The 12,772-nt window shown below is 42.3% G+C and overlaps 1 long non-coding RNA gene across 1 annotated transcript in view; it reads left to right on the top strand.

The window, feature by feature from the left end:
* Positions 1-10,757: 10,757 nt before the first annotated feature.
* LOC139183114 (uncharacterized) overlaps positions 10,758-12,772 on the top strand; it is a 235,075-nt gene continuing 233,060 nt past the window's right edge. Inside the window, exon 1 of the long non-coding RNA XR_011566597.1 lies at positions 10,758-11,534. This is a non-coding gene — a long non-coding RNA (uncharacterized lncRNA). The remainder of the gene's footprint in view (positions 11,535-12,772) is intronic.

Genomic DNA, 12,772 nt, shown 5'->3' with positions numbered 1-12,772 from the left:
TCTTTGCGACCCCACGGACTGTAGCCAGTCAGGCTCCGCTGTTCATGGAGTTCTCTAGGCAAGAATACTGGAGTAGGTAGCCATTCCCTTCTGCAGGGATCTTCTCAACCCAGGGAATGAACCCGGGTCTCCTGCACTGCAGGCAGATTCTTTACCATCTAAGCCACCAGGAAAGCCCAAAGTCAGACCTGTTAATTGCAGTAGGTTAAAGAACGCCGGGGCAGGATACCTTTGGGACCCTTCTCTGGCTTAAGACTTATGTCAGAGAGTGTTCTGGAGCCACAACAATAGCCCTTGTCCCAAAGCTGCAGCAGCAGAGCAGGACCTGGACGGGTTCCTCCCATCACAATCGTGTGACAACAAAGTTCTAGCCACCAAGTAGTCTAAGGGCCAGGCCTCCCACTGAGGCCTGTGGGAGCCCCTCCCCCAACCTCCTTGGCCACGGCTGAACCCATAGCAGCCTTCTCAGAAATACAGGAAAACTATGTACTTTCTTGCTAGTTTGCCTAGCTTTTCTTGGCGCCCTAATGGTTCCTTCGCAGACTCAGGGTAGAGAAACAAAGGGGTTGGATTCTCCACCGGAGAGCTCTATTTCCAGGTTTAATTGATCTCTAGTTCACGGTGGCACTGCTCTTTGGCTCACCCTGGCCTCGTCTCATCTTTCAGCCAAATAGTTAATGACCTGTAAACAAACAAACAGCTGTTCAGAAGGATCCAGATATTTAAAAAGCCCTGAGGTGAATCTTTTTGTGAAGCAAAGCATCTTCTTTTGCGATGCAGAAAAGCTTCTTCTAATTCATTTGTTTTATAGGTTAGTGCACCATAGGGGTCTCCAACCGTGAAGGTATCATTTGTAGTTGTAGTCAGAATTCTAAGGATGCTGATGAAGTTTACAGTTAAATTCAGATAAAATGAAGTCTGATTTCTTTACAGTGGGACAATGGCTGTTACATTAAAATGTCTCATTCCAACAACCCATTCTTTAGCCTGTTCTACATTAAAGATCAGTGTTTTAATTATTTTGAGTAGCAGAAAAGAGATGCGCCTCCTCTCCACCAGGGAGATGAATATTCCTCCTGCTCCTTTTGTTGTCTGGTACCTAGTTGCTCTTGGCAGACTCCTCAGTCCATGGGATTCTCCAAGCAAGAATACTGGAGCAGGTTGCCATGTCCTCTTCCAGGGGATCTTTCCAACCCAGGTACTGAACCGAGTCTCCTGTGTCTCCTGCATTACAGGCGTATTCTTTATCCGCTGAGCCACCAGGGAAGCCCCTAGTTGCCCGGAGTGGCAGGTAAAGGTCCTTTGCAGTGAGGCGATGAACTTGGAGAGAGGAGCTTCCCAGAGGAGGTGCTCTGCTGCATGCAAACTGGGAGACAGTGCCAATGTTAGGGCTGAGTCTATTTGCCTACTCTTGGCTTCCAAACTTCCGAGAATACAACATATTGTTGGAATACTTTATCTTTGTTAACAGAATATTATTCCACAAGGAAAAATATTATATAAATACGAAAAGATGAACAGTGTGCTTAAAAAGGAGTAGTGTTTGGATAACTCTCATCCTCTGGTTTCTCTTGTACTGAAAGAACATGCTTATTACCAAAATTTTGAAAAATATAGAAAAGCACAAAGAAAATGTATTTTCTGGACTTTTTTTCCTTTGGGGCATACATATATACAGAAATTGATCACACTGGACAAGTTTAACTTGCTTTTCAGTTGACATATAATGAACATTTCTTCGTGTCATTTGATATTTTACAACCATTATTTTATGGCTCTATGATATATTTGTTGGACATTAACATTAAAATAATTTTAAATAAATGTTATTTAACAGGTGATGGGCGTTCTTTAGGTAACTCTTTGTGCTCATTCATTATTTTCATAGGATAAACTTGTAAAAGGATTTCTGTTTTCTAAAATTGTGTTCACCCAAAGTGAAGGGAAGATGACTGAGCCCTGACTGTCAAGTGCTAATACTGGGGAACAGTATTTTAAAAGCATGGGGATTTGCAGTCAAATTGCCCTCATTTAAATCCCATTTCTACCTTATGGATGCTCAGTTTCCTCATCTACAAAATGAGGGTAATAATGGTGCCTATGTTCTAAGGTTGCTGGGTAATATAAATGACTAATACAGAAGCATGTATCTGATACATTATTGTATTTTCCTTCTGTAGTTCCATTCATTGCTTGGTTAGATGGATATCATTATGGCCAAATTGCAGAGGAGGAAGCAGATGCCCAGAAAAGAGAAGCAACTCACCCAAAGCCAGATTCTGTGCGTCCAGCTCCAAAGTACATTCTATTCCCTTTTAAACAATAATTAATTTAGTCCATGTAGAGATAATAATGAAACATTAACTCTAGAGTACAGATTGATTTTCAGGTTTCCATTCAGTCTCTGCCAAAGTATCACAGCCCCAGAGAAGAGGAGCTGCCCATCACATCACTCTGTGTTTCCTTCAAGCCTGTGTCACAACTCTCATGATCTCTTAAACTCAATTTCCCATTTATTGTCTTTCCTGCTAGAATGTATGCTGAGGGTGAGCTATGTCTTTTCAACGATGCAGCACCAAGTCTGGTACCAAGAAGACTTTCTTTGATAAATGCATCTTATCATTCAGATGTGACATAACCTAAATTACCACATTATTACTAAATTATTTTCTAATGCTTAGAAGGAGTACGTCGAGGCTGTATACTGTCATCCTGCTTCTTTTACTTCTATGCAGAGTACATTATGAGAAATGCTGGGCTGGAAGAAGCACAAGCTGGAATCAGGATTGCCGGGAGAAATATCAATAACCTTAGATATGCAGATGACACCACCCTTATGGCAGAAAGTGAAGAGGAACTAAAATGCCTCTTGATGAAAGTAAAAGAGGAGAGTGAAAAAGTTGGCTTAAAGCTCACATTCAGAAAACAAAGATCATGCATCTGGTCCCATTACTTCATGGGAAATAGATGGGGAAACAGTGGAAACAGTGTCAGACTTTCTTTTTTTTGGGCTCCAAAATCACTGCAGATGGTGATTGCAGCTATGAAATTAAAAGACAATTACTCCTTGGAAGGAAAGTTATGACCAACCTAGATAGCCTATTCAAAAGCAGAGATATTACTTTGCCAACTAAGGTCCATCTAGTCAAGGCTATGGTTTTTCCAATGGTCATGTATGGATATGAGTTGGACTGTGAAGAAAGCTGAGCGCCGAAGAATTGATGCTTTTGAACTGTGGTGTTGGAGAAGACTCTTGAGAGTCCCTTGGACTGCAAGGAGATCCAACCAGTCCATTCTGAAGGAGATCAGTCCTGGGATTTCTTTGGAAGGAATGATGCTAAAGCTGAAACTCCAGTACTTTGGCCACCTCATGCGAAGAGTTGACTCATTGGAAAAGACTCTGATGCTGGGAGGGATTAGGGGCAGGAGGAGAAGGGGACGACAGAGGATGAGATGGCTGGATGGCATCACGGGCTCGATGGACGTGAGTTTGAGTGAACTCCGGGAGATGGTGATGGAGTGATGGACAGGGAGGCCTGGCGTGCTGCGATTCATGGGGTCGCAAAGACTTGGAAACGACTGAGTGACTGAACTGAACTGATGCAATAAAGTTTATATGTATCAAATTATCTGGATCATTCTCAACTTTCCTTTCACTTTTTACTAAAAGCATCATTGATTTTTAGATTAAAAAGCAACCAAATAATAAATACATTGAAAAAAATCTTAATAGGTTTATAAAACTTGACTGAAAATGGTAAACTTCTGCTCTCATACAAAACACTTCTGCAAAATCTTCAAGCAGATAAAGGGCTCAGATATGAAAACAGTCCTAGGAACGCTCTCATTTCTTAAAGCCCAGAGTTAAATTTGCCTGGTACGGGCTGTATATACAGGCATAATCTCCTTGTCTTGCTGGACTGATCCATCCAAACAACTGGATAATTCCACAGAGAAGAATAAGTAAAAAATTATGTTTCACAGGGTACTCAAAGCCAGTGCTTTGGGACAACCCAGAGGAATAGGGTGGGGGGTGTGGGAGGGGGGTTCAGGATGGAAAGACACATGTGCACCAATGGGTGATTCATGTCAATGTAGGTTAAAAACCACCACCCTATTGTAAAGAAGTTATCCTCCAATTAAAATTAATTAATTAAAAAAACTAAAAAAAAGTGGAAAATTTAAAAAAAGTTATGCTTCAGTCCTTTTGTTCTGATTAATAGGCTGTGTTGCCTTTTTTCTTCTGTCTCTTAAAGAATTCCCATTTATCCTTTGAATCTTCATGTGAAAATCTATTCTGTCTAAAGCCTTCTCTTGTTTTCCCTTTGCCGTGGGAAGGAATTCAGCTCTCTGTTCTTGGTGCTCCCATGACACCTTGTATAGAGTGTGATACAGCTCCGAGGGCTTTGTATCAGTTTTTTAAAAAATCTGTGTCCTCATTTGGACTGAAATTCTTTAATGCAGTGGTCATGGCCTGTGTTCCCATGGCCTAGAACGTTACACAGCATGTTGTAGACTTTGCTGAATGAATGAACCAATGAACCAACTGTTTGTGTGAGAATGTGTATTCAGATTTTGTTATATGAGCAACAGGGTGCCAAGTGAGATCTCTATTTTTTTTTCCTCCGGCTTTGTTAAGATGTAAGACATAAGTGTTAGTTGCTCAGTTGTGTCCAACTGTTTGCAACCCTATGGACTGTAGTCTGCCAGGCTCCTCTGTCCATGGGATTCTCCAGGCAAGAATACTGGAGTGGGTTGCCATGCCCTCCTCCAGGGGATCTTCCTGACCCAAGGATCGAACCCATGTCTCCTGCATTGTAGGCAGATTCTTTACCAGCTGAGCTATAATTTTAAGGTGTATAACATATTGATTTGATACATTTATATACTTCAAAATGATTATCACCATCCAAGGAAGGTTTTTAAATAAAAGAGTAGCAGGATCCGATTTACGATTTAGGACTACATGTTTGATTTAACTCCACCCTTGTCCTGGCATTCAGCCTCTTAGGCACATGTGTAATTGCTGAAACTTACTTTTTCTATCTTACACATTTCATTTAAAGACATTTTGTTTCATTTTTTAATACCCCTGTAAACTGGCCCTTCTTTCTGAAGATTGTAATTTATTTGCTTTTTCCACTAGATTTTCTTCAAATGATGGATGATACTTTATTTTGATATTTGGTTCTTCCTTGATCAGAAAAAGTAATCATTTCCAGCACTGAAACCCTTTGACTGTGGAGAATAGGTGGAAAATGTGCCATACCCTGCTTGAATAGGGTTAGAACTTTCAGGCAAGATTGCCAAATTTCTAGGAGATTGCAGGCAAGAATATTACATGTTGTTTCTCTCACGGTTTTTCCTCCACCCACTGAAAACCCCTTAAGAGTAGCATGCGTGCATGCCAAGTCACTTCAGTTGTGTTCAACTCTTTGTGACCCCTTGGACTGTAGCCCACCAGGCTCCTCTGTCCATAGGACTCTCCAGGGAAGAATAGTGGAGAGCATGGAGTGGGTTGCCATGCCCTTCTCCAGGGGATCTTCCCGACCCAAAGATCAGACCCACATCTCCTGTGTCTCCTGCACTGCAGGCCAGTTCTTCACTGCTGAGCCACCACCGGGAAAGCCCTCTTAAGAGTGGTGCTGATGTCTTATTCATTGTTTCATCTCCAGGAACTAGTACAGTGCCTGGGATATAGTAGAAATGGTGGTGGTGGGGCAAAGTATTTGATAAATTAATGAAAGACGACTGACGGATGGATAGATGGAAGGAGTGAGTCTTTTTGGACAAAGAGCTCATTTGGGTTTCAGTATCAGTGACAGTCCTCAGAAGGGTGGAGGTGACAGAAGCTAAAATTTTGTAGGTTTGTAACAAAGCCTTTCCCCGCTTGGAGATAAATGGTCCTAGGGTCTTTGGAAAACTCTTTGGCGAGGAGTCAAATAAGCCCTCAAAATTCATCTTCTTTCAGATGAAATTTATAACTCTATAGCATGTCTCTCATTACCAAGTTGACTGGTAATGTTATTTGTGAACTTTTGGGAATTAACAGTCAGCAACACCTTCTTTTATTTGAATGGGCTCGTGTTTGCCCTGTTCCTGTGGATTTCTCATTCTTTCTCTCCTGTTGTCTCAAGTAACACTTTCCATGGGATTGAAGCTTCCAGGAGGGGAGAAGCGAGGCAGAGAGGGCAAGGCTTTGTTGAGATCTGTATCTTTCTCCTGGAGGATGAGTGTTCTGCTGGGGCAGCTGGGAGGAAGGCAACACATGGGTTTCTGCTTCCCGTGAGTGGGCTGCAGTTGATGTGGGCGCACCGGCAGCCTGCTCACTGTTAAGCTCTTAATGCAGCCGGCTGGTTGCTGCCTTCATGTTCATTGCTCTGATTCAAATGCTGGTATTCTAGGATGGACTCCCTTTAATACAAGTCAAATGTTCATTGTTAGATTCCATGCTCGTTCATTCTAAGGCCTTTCATACCTTAAAAAAAAAAAAACCCTACCCACAAGGCCTTGCCCTTGTTAACAATTGGGTTCCCGCCTTTGGGTGCAAGTCTGGGAGGGTCCCTTAGGGGATGTGAATGTGAGTTGATTGCCTTGTGTAATACATTGTGCATCCTTCCCGTTTACAAAGGCACTTCATGTTCTCAACATTCCGTTTATCTTGGGGAGACGCTGCTGCCATGATAATGTGTAATTGACATGCAGGAATTTGACAGCACTCATTGTGCCCAGTTCTGGGTCTGGGAGATGTTGATGGTGGAGCTGTCTATACCAGAGCCTGGTTTCAAACTGTTCTTTGCTTTATAGACGGAAGGAACCACAGTCAAAGAAGCAGATGGAGGTGGAACTGATTGCAGAGGTCACGGGCTTTTCCATGGCTCCATGGAGAAGCTCCTGCTCCTGTGGTCTCCCGGGCAGAGTGGAGTGGAGCTCTGTGACACCCTAGCCAAACGATTTCTTCTCAAGCTGTCCCTCTGTGCACTCAGCCTCCTCTCCACCAACCCCAACTCTCCCACAAAGTTTAAAAAGAAAACTGTCAGAGTTTAAGAAGCCTCACCCTATGTCAACTACAATTCAGGGGGATCATTTTCCTGGGGATTTCTGAGAAGGGCTGAGAAATGCTTCCTCATAAGTCACCCAAGTTACACATTTCTTCTTTCCATTATGTTGGATTCTATCTGATTTACACTTATTTAAGGCTTATCTTGGAGAAGGCAATGGCACCCCACTCCAGTACTCTTGCCTGGAAAATCCCATGGATGGAGGAGCCTGGTAGGCTGCAGTCCATGGTGTCGCGAAGAGTCGGACACGACTGAGTGACTTCCCTTTCACTTTTCACTTTCATACATTGGAGAAGGAAATGGCAACCCACTCCAGTGTTCTTGCCTGGAAAATCCAGGGACAGGGGAGTCTGGTGGGCTGCCATCTATGGGGTTGCACAGAGTCGGACACAACTGAAGCGACTTAGCAGCAGCAGCAGCAAGGCTTGTCTCCCCACTCCAGTACTCTTGCCTGGAAAATCCCATGGGCAGAGGAGCCTGGTAGGCTGCAGTCCATGGGGTCACTAAGAGTCAGACATGACTGAGCGACTTCACTTTCTCCTTTCACTTTCATGCATTGGAGAAGGAAATGGCAACCCACTCCAGTGTTCTTGCCTGGACAATCCCAGGGATGGGGGAGCCTGGTGGGCTGCCGTCTATAGGGTTGCACAGAGTCAGACATGACTGAAGCGACTTAGTAGCAGCAGCAGCAGCAAGGCTTGTCCATCACAAATGTATATATTTTTTCTGATGGCTAAAATAGTTTTTCTTTCTTATCACTCTGACTCCACTTCTTGGCAAGTTTTCTTGATTCGATCACCAAGTAATTGCTTATCTTGTGTCTGTCCAGAAAATCACTGACCTCTTAGGCCTTCTGAAGGGTGGGCCTACAGCAGTTCCTGGGGAGACGACTCCACCCTCCCCAGGACCACTAATTAGGCCAAGGGTGTGTGGTGGAGCCAGTCACAACCTTTTTTGCAGGATTCTGAGTCTGTCTCTCTGACAGACTAGAACTTTAATGTTTGAACTCAAGAGCAATGAGTGTCCATTTTATATTCACTTGGTTGAACAAAGTAGTATCATGTTTGGAAAGATGAGACAGAAGAGTCTGAAGGAGAGGTGGAGAAATTCTTGACCCCTTTTCTTTCTTTCCTGTTCTTGTCTTCCTGAAGCCCAGCTGCAGTCCTGTCTTGGGGTGTGTGATCACCTCTATATCATTATAATAACTCACCTATTTTTTTTTTCTTGCTTTAGTTAGTGTGAAGTTTTCTTCTGTCACTTCTAATCCAAAGAGTCTTAACTACTCCGGATTTACCAATCAATATTTCCTTTGGCACTGCCACAACTCCAAGAAGTAGATTAAGGTAGAGGAAGAGAGAAACAGTGAAAACAAATAGTTCACCGTCAAGCTGGGAGATGGGAGGCTTTCTTCCTTTCTTCATCTCAGCCACAGACGCCCTCCTTGAGGGGAGCTTTGTGGAATACGTGAGAGGTTGGCACCCAGAGCCCAAAGTAACAATAGCACAGAGCAGGAAAGAAATAACGTTTTGAAAGACAGGGTCCAAGTTTATAGTTTCACATGTGTGGAATGTGTGCCCGACAGAAAGATCCTGGTCCTCTGGGGCAGATCAAATGTTGCCTCTTGGATCCCTTCACAGGACACATACCATTGGCAAGAGCCAGGAATGAGTTGTTCTTGAAGGACTGATTACAATGTTTTGAAATTTGCATATTGTCATCTTATTCGCATTTTGGGGGAACTAAGAGGGCCTTGAAGTTGTTCTGATAATTACCACTCCCTTTCCCCACATTGCACATAGATAATTCATATCCAATATGATGTGACTAATTCAAATATGATTATTATTCAAACATAAATAGTCTTGCATTTTCATTGTTAGAAAAGAACTTTCTACTTGATAGAGCCAAGTTATGGAAAAGTCAGCATTGTCTGTTTTTCATAAAGCACATTCTTTCTCTGCTTCATGCCAAAATTCTGTCTCAGTTGAAAATAAAGTGGAAAAATCTTCATTGTGGTTGATGTATAGCTTTTTTATGAGAAGGGATATATTATGATTCTTACTCTAAACTTTGACCTTCTGTTCTGATTTAAGGTTACATGAGTAGAATATTTAAAAATCAGAAAGACTTAGAATATGGATACAAAAGAGAAATGTTAGGTAATTTTTTAATTTTGACATTAAAATATTTTATAAGGTTAAAAAACTTAAGGAAAAATCTCCCATGGGATAGTTTTTACTTTTACTCAGGAAGATCAAAGCAGTGTTATTTATAGGTTATATCAAGCAGAAGTGTAAATTTTGTCCCCAACCAACTTCATTAAAAATGTTGTCTACCACAAACTTCTCTTTGCAAAACTTGATTTCAGATATTGAATTTCAGTATTATGTACACAGACTGGAATATGGGTGTTTCTCTTACTAATTCAGGTGGTTCTACTTTCTGTTCCATGCTAACTAGATGGCTTAGAGTAGACCATCTTCTATTTTTATATTCCTCCCCAACCTGAAATGAGCAAACGTTGCATGGATTTTTCCTTCTTGCTTTGGTTTCCCCTGGTTGCACATTTTGCCAGATGGCTGAGTTTCATTTAGAGAAGAATTTTCCATCATAACATATCACTTGCTACTCATGGCCAATGGTCCCACTCCCCCCTGCCATATGCAAGAGCCATGGAATGGAGGGAAGTGGCAAATGAGTCAAGCCTGGCAGAGCTGGAGGAGAGAGGCACCAAGGAGAGGGAGGCTTGGATTGCAAGAGGTGAAGGAAGAGCCTATCACAGCAGGAGCTGAGTGGGGTTGTAGGGAGGAGAAAGGGAGACAGAATAAAAGGGAGGAAGAGGGAAAGGAAGGAAGGAGGGAGAGAGATTAAGAGAGAGAGGGCAAAGCACGTGCATATACGCAGGAGGAATTGTGTATGTAAGTGTTTTGGAGTGTGTAGCTGCTGGAGGGCATTTTCACAGATGTGGAACATGTGTGGCTCAACTTTGTACAGAGGAGGGGAGGACTGGGGGAGAGAGGAACACTGCTGAGCTGCCAAAAGAGATGAGGCTAAGATCCTGGGTGTGCACGGGAGGGCTTCGTGAGGGAAACGGTATTAAGAAGGTTGGACAAACTCATGTTGGGCCATTTCCTGTGTTTGCCAAATTTTAGTCAGAACTACAACAAAGAAGAAATGAAACTCTTTACCTAGAGCTTGAGTTTATAATATTCAGAAATTGCAAAACTGAGGACTCTGCAGACAGAGTAACTATTACATAAAATCTAATCAAGGGGCCAGAACCTTCATTCTGCCCAGTTCAAAACAGGTAACTAGCAAATATGGTCTTCAGTGAGACTGGAGTTCATGAGAACTAACTTTTGGACTTAGTGACTTCCAGCAAATTATGTAACCTCTCTGAGCTTCAAGTTCCTCTACTGAAAACGAAGCAGTTGGTCTAGAGAAGTGCTCTCCAAACAATTCTCTACATTTCTTCCTAGAGAGTGCCTCTCCCTCACTTCCAGGGTTCACAGTTAATAAGGCTTTTCTTGCTTATATCTTAGTCCTTCAAGAAGGCATTCTATAGATTAAAAGAAAAAAAAAGATCTGGGATTCACCAGGTTGAACTCTTAGCTTCCTTCTAGTTGTTATCCTAAATGCGTTTACCTTGCTATTGATGTGAACACATTCTGACACATTCAGTCAGTCAACAAACATCACAAAGCCTCTATTATGGACTAGGCACAGTTAAAGGCTTTGGGAGTACAGCAGGAAAGGAGACAAAGTCCTTCAACGTTCCAGTTGAAGGAAAGATGATGAATGAAATGATTACAGCTGGTGCTTGATGTGTGAAAGCCAGGTCAGGATGCAGAGAGCTCCCCAGAGTGACTTTGAACAGACACCCAAACAAAGCCAGTGAAAGGCTGCAGGAATGTGGGGAAGAGCATTCCAAGTAGAGGGAACAGTGAGCTGAAGACCTCATGTGGATACACGACTGCAGATGTATCTTCCCACATGACCTGATCTTGGTCTCCAGGCTCCACGCTCCCCTGGGGAACGAAACAATTGCTGATGAAAGATGTTGGAGTCTCTTCTGCTTTCAGTAATGTCTGTGTAGGTGGTTCCTCCTTGCCCTTTTCCAGGGGCTCCTCCAGTTTTGCTCACACAGCACGGTGCTCACTTCCAGTGGAGAGAAATGTCTGGTTCTGCTGCATCCTTGTGGCTCAGCCTCTGTTCTTGCTCTGCCTGCTGAAGTAAATGCAATGTATCCTGATCCTGTTCTCCTCTTCTGCACTGGAACCTGGTCACCCCTGCTGATGACCATTGGCCTCCCCACTGCCCCATACCCCAGGACCCCAAGCCCAGCAGCCTGCAGCTCTCTGTTCAGACCCCTGGTCTCTTTGGTCTTCTCAGCCCTATTCAGGCTTCGAGCTTTGTTCTCTGCTGGAGGGGATGGGAGAGGCATTAAGAATCCAAGCTCCTGAGCCTCGGGAGGTGAGTCTTTTTGTATTTTCCTCTTTGTCTCAGTTCTTCAACCTGTAAAATGAGGGTGATCATGATGGTACCTCTAGATGGTTGTTGTCAGGTATAAATTGGTTAACATATTCAAAATGCTTTTAAAAATGTGTGACATGTGGTTAATACCTGGTAGGTTTTGGGTTTATGTCAACCCTAGGACAGTGCCCTGGGTTCCTTGTTCAGCATTGCTGTTCACCCAACCTGTAGCCAACAGAACCCCCACTTCCTGAGAGGATCAGAGTGCTCCATTAACTCCTGTGGTCCAGCCTGTCTCCCTCTGAATGGGATACTCAATTAGAATTTCACATCCAACCACAGACTGTACTTAACCAAAAATTTTCACATGCATTACTTTATTGACTCCTCAACCTGCCATTGTGAAGTTTGAATGATCAACCCCATATTACACATGAGAGTTAGAGAGGTTGTAACTTGATCACACTGATCATCAGTAGCTAAATTCATGCTTAAAAAAAGAATTCTGCTTACAAAGTTCCTTTCAGTATACCTAATCTGTCTCTAAGAAAATCTTTGGATAAACACACAGGTCAGAATATTAGGCAGATGAACTGGGCTAAATCCAAGTATAGAAATAACCTGTCCTATCAAATTCCTGCTTCTTTGTTTTCCCACACTATTTTTCATGTCATTAGTTTCCCTTCTCCTGAGTCTTTGAAATGTCATGAGTGAAGATGGAGTAGAAAATGTAATTTTGAATTGTTTTTAGTACTTTTGTGTTTTATTTTAAGCATCATTTAAGTAAGGTTCATCAAAAAAAAAAAAAAAAAAACTTCTTGGAAGAAATCCCTCTTCCCTTTTTATTTAAATATAAATTGCAGAATCACTAAGTCAATTGATTATTCATCAGAGACTTGTGACAGGTCAAGAAATCAGTTACTTATTTTAATTGTGAGAGAATAGTATATGGACAGAATAAAATAAAATTGTTAAGAGAAATACTGTTGGGTTTCATACATACAATTCCCTTTAAAATTATGAGTTTTACAATTCCACCACAGTGCAATTAAAATGTGAACGAACTGATTGCACAGTGTTCATCTGCAGAATCCTGGTCCCAGACAGTGAAGCCAACACTCCATACTGGCTCTTTTTCTGTAGCCATGACTCCTGTCAAAACCCAAGTATATTTCAGTAATTATGGTCTTTTTCTTTTCCTTGCAAAGATCACATACAGCTAGTATTCTGTATATTTT

Source organism: Bos indicus, chromosome 5 (genome assembly GCF_029378745.1).
Source record: "Bos indicus isolate NIAB-ARS_2022 breed Sahiwal x Tharparkar chromosome 5, NIAB-ARS_B.indTharparkar_mat_pri_1.0, whole genome shotgun sequence".
NCBI lineage: Eukaryota > Metazoa > Chordata > Mammalia > Artiodactyla > Bovidae > Bos > Bos indicus.
The sequence above is the reverse complement of the archived record's forward strand: the minus strand, read 5'-3'. Positions and strand labels throughout refer to the sequence as shown.